This window comes from Stenella coeruleoalba (assembly GCF_951394435.1).
Source record: "Stenella coeruleoalba genome assembly, chromosome: 19".
Classification (NCBI taxonomy): domain Eukaryota; kingdom Metazoa; phylum Chordata; class Mammalia; order Artiodactyla; family Delphinidae; genus Stenella; species Stenella coeruleoalba.
In genome coordinates this window covers 35109598-35118161 of record NC_137165.1, presented here as the reverse complement: position 1 = coordinate 35118161, position 8564 = coordinate 35109598, and positions in this window count along the sequence as shown.

Here is an 8564-nt window from a genome sequence, read left to right as displayed (position 1 = left end):
AAGCGGACTTTTTTCAGCACAATCTTGCCCTGTAAACAACTTTCTCGAGGCTCTGCAGTGAGTCTAACACCTAAGAGTCCCGACTCCACGCCCAACCCTTTGCTCACCAGCCCCAGCTACGCATCGTTGTAAATCATTGGCATCAGAACAGCTGAACACTCAAACGAGTAATCATAGTTTTAGGGGGAAGGATTGGTGAGGGAAGTAAAAACAGCGCTTTGGGTTTATATCCCACCCCGCCACATCCCCCCGCATCTTCAACCACAAGCTTTGGGGATTTTTCATGCTTTCTGGTCTCCAACCGGATTCCGAGTCATCCCGTGGGTACAGGAATATCTAAAAGTTCTGTCTGCTTCCCAGACAAAAATATAACATCAAAGCCATTTTAGTGATAATCCTAAGGGAGTTGAAAAGGCCTAGAATGGAGAGATTTTGTTTATTTTTCCCTTCATAAAGAGAGAATCAAAGCTTTAAAATGAAGCAAAATTAATCTTTCTGCGAGAGAACAACGCAGAATCTGATTCAGGATAACACATTAGGAGTTCAAATCTTGCCTGGGAAAGGCATCTTCCCAGCGCCAAATTGCTCCACCATCAATTTATCTAGTGACTTATTTTTGACATGCCAATACCAAAATAGCAAAATCTCTAATAGAAACGATTGTATGCCGCTTTATTTCTGTTTCTCCCCGACCCCCCCCCCCCCCACCAAGTCTTCCTTCAGTCAATTCAATGACTCAGCAGCACAAAAGATACATCCCTCTTCAGATTCAAGCTTATTTGTTACACAGAAGGCAGGTTTCCAGAACAACACTTGTTAGTGACAAGGAACTGGGCATTTTCACGCATTCTAGAACTAAGCCTACCATGAAGAATCAAATCCTCATCAGCGAAGAGGAGGGAGGAGGACTAAAATAGAGTTTGTATTGAGTGTGATGTATGTGTGAAGATCTAGAGATTAAGGAAAGTAGGAAGAAGTGCTAAACTCAGTAAGATCATATAGTGACTGTACATATACGTCTGTGGGTAGGGAGGTGCTTTATGCCTTTACAGAATGTGGAAGTGTGGGCTTATAGGTATCTCTACAAAGAAAAAACAAAGGAAGAAAATGCAATTTGAAGGTGTTATCTTCTAAACCAGCACTGTTTGATAGAACTTTGGGGGCTGGAAATGATCCATACGTGCACTTTCCAACACAGTAGCCACTAGTCTCATGTGACTTTTTTTTTAAGGGTTTTGTTGTTGTTGTTTATTTATTTATTTTGGCTGCGTTGGGTCTTCGTTGCTGCGCACGTGCTTCTCATTGCGGTGGCTTCTCTTGTTGCAGAACACAGGCTCTAGGCACGCAGGCTTCAGTAGTTGTGGCGCACGGGCTTAGTTGCTCCACGGCACGTGGGATCTTCCCAGACCAGGGCTTGAACCCGTGTCCCCTGCATTGGCAGGCGGATTCTTAACCACTGCATCACCAGGAAAGTCCCTCATGTGACTTCTGAGCTCTTGAAATGTGGTTTGTGTGACTGAGGAACTGAATTTTAAATTGTAATTAATTATAATCCATTTAAATGTAAATAGCCACATGAGGCTAGTGGCTACCTTACCGGGCAGCACATTACTAGACTGTAAATAGGTACCTTTAAAGGTGTCGACTGCTTTCGATGTATTAACATCTTAGAGACCGTCTGTTACAAAAGTCTGACTTGTCTATGCCCAGAGAAGGTGTGGGTGCTCCTGACTATGTCTAAATAAGCAGTGCTTTAGAGCAGTGCAGCTTCTGTGCAGAATAAGAGCTGATCTGATTAGACACAGTAAATAGAGGGTGGAAACTTCTACTCTGCTTAGCTTCTGATGTCTGCCTTTCCAAAAATATTCTCCTTAATTGCTTGGGCAATGGCTTCTCCTGAGACTAATCAGACCTTGATGAGCCCCTCAAAGAATAGCTGCATCTTCCATTTGCATCATTTCTTCTGGTTAACAAATTGGCAACAGATTTGATATATCTGTTAGAATTGGGAGACAGCTGTGATCAGGGCTCCCGGGTCTACAGAAGTTAGATTTCAGGGTGCCATCAGGTCCCATGGCTCTGGAACACCTGCTTGCTAATGCCTGTAATTCCAGAGTATATGCCATTAATTGCTACAAAAATGCAAATCCCCCAGAGAAGTAAATCTTTAAGCTATCTTAAACTTTCACACGTTTAAGAGGGATAGTGGACACCAGGTATCTGGGAGAAAACTCTACAAATGTGGAAAAGATAAAAGAACTAGGGGGATAGAAGTCCAAACACATATTTCATCTACTATTCAAGCTTGCCTAATGCTTGCACTATTTTATAAGACATAAGATAACACCTTATATAGCTATCATAAGGATTAACTAGATATTATTAATTGTAAAATACTTTAAACTTTTATTTGTAGAGTTTTACTTTATTTTATTTATTTATTTATTTACTTTTTGGCTGCATTGGATCTTTGTTGCTGCTTGCGGGCTTTCTCTAGTTGTGGCGAGCGGGGGCTACTCTTCGTTGTGATGTGCCAGCTTCTCATTGCGGTGGCTTCTCTTTGCTGTGGCGCACAGGCTCTAGGTGCACAGGCTTCAGCAGTTGTGGCTCGCAGGCTCTAGAGCACAGGCTCAGTAGTTGTGGCGCACGGGCTTAGTTGCTCTGTGGCATGTGGGATCTCCTTGGACCAGGGCTCAAACCCGTGTCCCCTGCATTGACAGGCGGATTCTTAACCACTGTGCCACCAGGGAAGTCCTATCTGTAGAGTTTTAATAGTTCTCATGTAATTTATTTTTCCATTAATAAAAAAAGTCACATTACAAAACAAAACAAAACAGGAGAGAGAGAAAGCATCACCCCTAATTTTACTACTTAACGAAACAAAAATTAGCACCTTTTTCTTTTTTTTTCTATGCATGATTTTTTTTAGTTTTCTTTACACAATTACAATCATAGTGTGCCTACAGTTTTGTAACCTGAGTTCAAGCTTCTTGAGCTAGGCTTATATAAGGGAATATTACAATATATCTAGGATGACTAGGTCATTTAATATCTATCTGTCTGAAATTTTCTGCCCTTAATTCAACCCTGGGGCTGTGGCAATGATGCACAGTGATGAAGATTCCAATATAAACAACAACATCCATGAAAAATGCACCTGTGCCTATTTTAACATTTGCTCTGTGTCCTTCAGAACTTAGTGTCCCTCTGTGAGACTTTATCATGGTGTGAATGTACCATTTACCATGGAAAATCAAGGGCTTGTTCAGACCTGGCTGGAGTTAAATGAAAATATCAAAGGCTCAATGAGAAGGGAAGGGAAGGGAGGTGTCAGGTGTAATATATACCTTATCCCATTTATCTTCATCAAACACAGTCAGGTAGGTTTTATCAACCACAGTTCAGATATGAGGGGTTAAAAAACTTGCCCGAGGCTGTATCATTATTAATAGCAGAACAAGGATTAGCACTTAGGTCTTTCCAGTACACCAGGCAGGTAAACAAGAAAGCATATACACCCTTTATTTAAAAAGGAAAAGAGAGGGGTTCAAATTTTTTTAAAAACTAGAATATATTCATGTATTTCTTGAGGAAAAAATTGTTTTAAAAGAAACCTTTAAAGAATGGGGAAATGAAAAATTAAAATATTTCCCCCCAAGAGTTAGTAACCTCTGGTAATAAACAATAATGAAATGGTAAGAGACGTAACTTTAAGGACTTTCTAGGTAATTAATGCCACTTTGCATAATCTCCTACAACACCAAAGAGAAAAAACCTGGTCCCACTAAAAGGAAGTAGATGTCCATATCAGCCCAAGAGCCTGAAGACCGCCCCTCTAGTTATAAATTGTTATAATATTCTGATGTCAAGCCTCCGACTATGCAAATGAAAGAATGGAAGGTGAGGCGTAGGGTGTGTAGCAGTTTCCCAGATTGGTTAGGAGGCAACATCTAACCTACAGTGCTGCTCATCTGCTCTCTGCTTTGCCAAATAGTAGCAAATCTGTGTTACAGGAAGTTGTAAGCCTCAAATAAGTCTTCACCCACCCAAAATGTACACATTGTTGCAAACATATCCCCTGCCGCGTGTCTCCAGAGCCCTGGAAAATGTCTAGCTACATCCTGGATGCTAATCAGGGGTACCTCCTCTCAACAGAGGGCCTCTAAGCTCCCAGCCCCTACATCCGCCCCCTCTTGCCGCATCTGCTGGAAATCCATGGCTTGCCTTCCCCCGCCCCCAGTTTCCATGGAGATGAAACAGTTTACTTTTTTCCCCCCAACTCTAAGCCACGGTTATTTTTAACTGTAAAACTCTGAGCCAGGTCACAGCTGGGATCTGGAAGATGTAATGACGTCTATAGCCACCCTTCTCTCCCACCAACGCCTTCTTTTCTGCAGTTGCTGGGGGCGGAGGCACTCCTGGGAGATTTTGCTCTCAAAAGCGTTTTGCTTTGCATCATTGAAGTTAAACCTGTGCTCACTTCGCTCTGACAGGTGTCTTGAATCTGAAACTATGCACACCCCAAACAAGGCAAAGATCTTCTTGCTGGGGCAGGGGCAGCCAGGTAAGGTTGACATTGCTGTCACCTCCCTGTGGCTAGAGCTTAGATAAGTGCCCTTTGGTAAAAATATATCAAGGTGTCATCCTCTAGGCAAAAAATAAGGGTTCTGGCTCCTGCCCCAGTAGAGTGGCTTTTTCTGCTGCAGCTTGACTTTACTTAAAAAGAGGCTCCAGACAAGATACTGTGTGGGAAAACTGTTCCACCTCTCCAAAGCAAAGCAAGTTCCCATGGGGTAAGGGCTGGGACACTGCTGCCCTCTCTTCCTTTACTGAAAGTTCCTATCAGTCCCCCCCCCCCCCATCTCTGAGGCTCCTGGTACTTGGGAGCTCGTGTCTTCATGGCACTTTGGAACTTTTCACCCTTTTTCAATAATTTTTGGGGAAAAGCTATTAAATTACCCTGAAAATTGCCTTCTTCATCTTAGACAACATCCTAAGATTGGAAACCGAAGTAAAAACATCAGACAGCCTCAACTCAAAGTCAGTTTTCTGATAGGGTATATTGTAGGGGAACATTAAAATTAAGCTTCACAGTGCAGGTCCCATTATTTTTTTTATTTCTTAAAATAATATATATTTTATGTCATGATAATGGGGAGGGTAGGGGCGGGGGATCCAAATCGTTAGCTATCTATCATTTAATGGGAGAAAAGAGGTCACTGCCAGCAATTCAGATAAAGGGAGTGTACTTGGCAGACAGCTCTCTGGGAGGGAGAGGTGCATTGGAAGTGTCATGAGTTGGCACTTGGCTGTCAGTTCACTGAAGTGTGATTTCAGCGTTTTTGCTTTGATTAATAAAGTGTTGGTTTCTTAAAACAATTGTGAGGTCTTCTCCTTTCCACACTTCCTAAGATGCTACTTCTGTTCCACATAACTCTGGACCAAGGCAAGATTATTAGCAAGCTACCTGGAAGCTTTCTGCCACATAAGACCTCTGGGGAGACCAGAGAAAGCTGAAAAAAAAGTGTGGCTTGGTTAAGAATGTGAGATTAATTCAACCAAATGATTAGTTTGGTGCCATAGAAATCCATCCCCTGTGCTCCAAAGTAGAAAATAAGTGCATCAGACTTAACTCTCCAGTCCTGAAAGACACAAATCTGGGCTGGCAAAGGTTAACTAGAGCTTTCAAAGGCAAGGGGAGGTACGGCGATATTCAGGGCTGCATCTATCAAATCAAATTTTTTGTAGCTTTCAATTTGGGGTTTTAAACCTTTTAATGGTCCCTTTCTGCATTCTTATCTCAATTTCCTTATTCTTACTCTTAACTGGGAAAGGGGCCCAGCACACAACGCATACCAAGCAAGTAACTCCTAGTGACAAAGGAATTTTTTTCTTTTTTTGCGGTACACGGGCCTCTCACTGTTGTGACCTCTCCCGTTGCGGAGCACAGGCTCCGGACGCGCAGGCTCAGCGGCCATGCCTCACGGGCCCAGCCGCTCCACGGCATGTGGGATCCTCCCGGACCGGGGCACGAACTCGTGTCCCCTGCATCGGCAGGCGGACTCTCAACCACTGCGCCACCAGGGAAGCCCGACAAAGGAATTTTAATGTCAGATTCAAGACATTCATCCTTCCTTTAAATACCTATGTCTCTTAACTTGTAAGTCTGGTCATTCAAATCAAACGGCAGTTAATCTCAGTGCATCTCAACTGGTAGAAGCCAAGGCAGCAGGCAAACAATGAATAGAAAAAGAACTCCCTCCCATTAGATAAACTGGCTTTCCAAGCTTCTCAGAAATGATTCACCTGTCCCCACCCCCTAGCCCTCAAAAGCAGCATACAAATGAACACTCAGTGCCAATGCGTATTTTGTGGATACTTAGGTTCCAAAATACTCCCTAGTTAAGTGCTATTCACTATTGTTCTCTCTCCCAAAGCAAGTATTTGTCAGCACGACCAATACTATTCTAACCAGGCTGCTCTGACTCTCCTTGCGCCCTGAGATCCTGCTCAATATCACTTACATTTCACTAAGAGGGCTGGTTATTGTGCCTGATTGAAGGGAAATTCTTTATCTTAGCTGGACTACCTCTTCTACACAGGGCCACAGACGTAGCAGTGTCCCATTGTACCAGAGGTGGTCCTTTCTGACAGATCGGAGAGGTTACCCACATTTGGCTAAACACATTGGAAAGGAAAGCAAAGCTTCCAGATCAGTACCTCTGGAATAGAAATTCAAACAAATAAAAAGCCAGGTACATGTAAGTTGTGGAAAAGCTTTTTGTGTTAACAATAACAGTGTCTATCTAGAAGGTATCTATAAAGACATCTTTAAAAATGAATGGGCAAGTCATCAAAAAATCTACAAACAATAAATGCTGGAGAGGGTGTGGAGAAAAGGGAACCCTCTTGCACTGTTGATGGGAATGTAAATTGATACAGCCACTATGGAGAACAGCATGGAGGTTCCTTAAAAAACTACAAATAGAACTACCATATACCCAGCAATCCCACTACTGGGCATATACCCTGAGAAAACCATAATTCAAAAAGAGTCATGTACCACAGTGTTCACTGCAGCTCTATTTACAATAGCCAGGAGATGGAAGCAACCTGTGTCCATCATCGGATGAATGGATAAAGAAGATGTGGCACATATATACAATGGAATGTTACTCAGCCATAAAAAGAAACGAAATTGAGTTATTTGTAGTGAGGTGGATGGACCTAGAGTCTGTCATACAGAATGAAGTAAGTCAGAAAGAGAAAAACAAATACCGTATGCTAACACATATATATGGAATCTTAAAAAAAAGTTCTGAAGAACCTAGGGGCAGGACAGGAATAAAGACACAGATGTAGAGAATGGACTTGAGGACACAGGAAGGGGGAAGGGGAAGCTGGGACGAAGTGAGAGAGTGGCATGGACATATATACACTACCAAAGGTAAAATAGATAGCTAGTGGGAAGCAGCCGCATAGCACAGGGAGATCAGCTTAGTGCTTTGTGACCACATAGAGGGGTGGGATAGGGAGGGTGGGAGGGACACGCACGAGGGAGGGGATATGGGGATATATGTATATGTATAGCTGATTCACTTTGTTATAAAGCAGAAACTAACAAACACACCATTGTAAAGCAATTATACTCCAATACGGATGTTAAAAAAAAGAAAATGAATGAGCAATATTCCAGAATGCTGTTTAGAACACAGTACTGCTCTCCTGGCTAGAGACCCGTCGAAGTGTTTTGGAGTAAATATGAATTAGTTTTTCCAAGCTTCTCTTTGTAGTTTGGGCCTCTGACTTATCACACTGGACATTTTAGTTCTTATCACATACCTACATATTTCCTAAAGCTGGAATGACTTCCCAACTAGAACTTTGTTATTGATGAATGTCATTGGTCTTCTCCCCTTTCCCGCTAACTACAAGCTGAGGATCTCAATACTCAAAACTGGGAAACTTGTTATCACTCAGCAGCGACTGGTTAATTAACTAAGTTCAGATTTAAAAAGGGGGTTTAGGGTGGGGGGAGTTGTAAACGATAAAAGGATGAAAACTGGAACCCAAGAAGAGATAAATCATAAATAGTTGGTCTCAACAGAGACAGTTGAGGTCTTTGAGCACAAGAAAGGATCATTATAAATTTATTTACTTATTTATTTATTTATGGCTGCATTGTGTCTTCGTTGCTGCACGTGGGCTTTTCTCTAGTTGTGGTGAGCAGGGGCTACGCTTTGTTGCGGAGCGCTGGCTTCTTACTGCAGTGGTTTCTCTTGTTGCGGAGCACGGGCTCTAGGCGTGTGGGCTTCAGTAGTTGTGGCTCGCGGGTCTAGGGCTCAGGCTCAGTAGCTGTGGTGCACGGGCTTAGCTGCTCCACAGCACGTGGGATCTTCCTGGACCACGGCTCAAACCTGTGTTCCCTGCATCGGTAGGCAGATTCTTAACCACTGCGCCACCAGGGAAGCCCAAGAAAGGGTCATTACACGTAAAGAAATTTGTTCTCTATTCCCCACCAGGACAGAGGAGGACGATATGCATAAAATTCCAGCAGAGGGCTT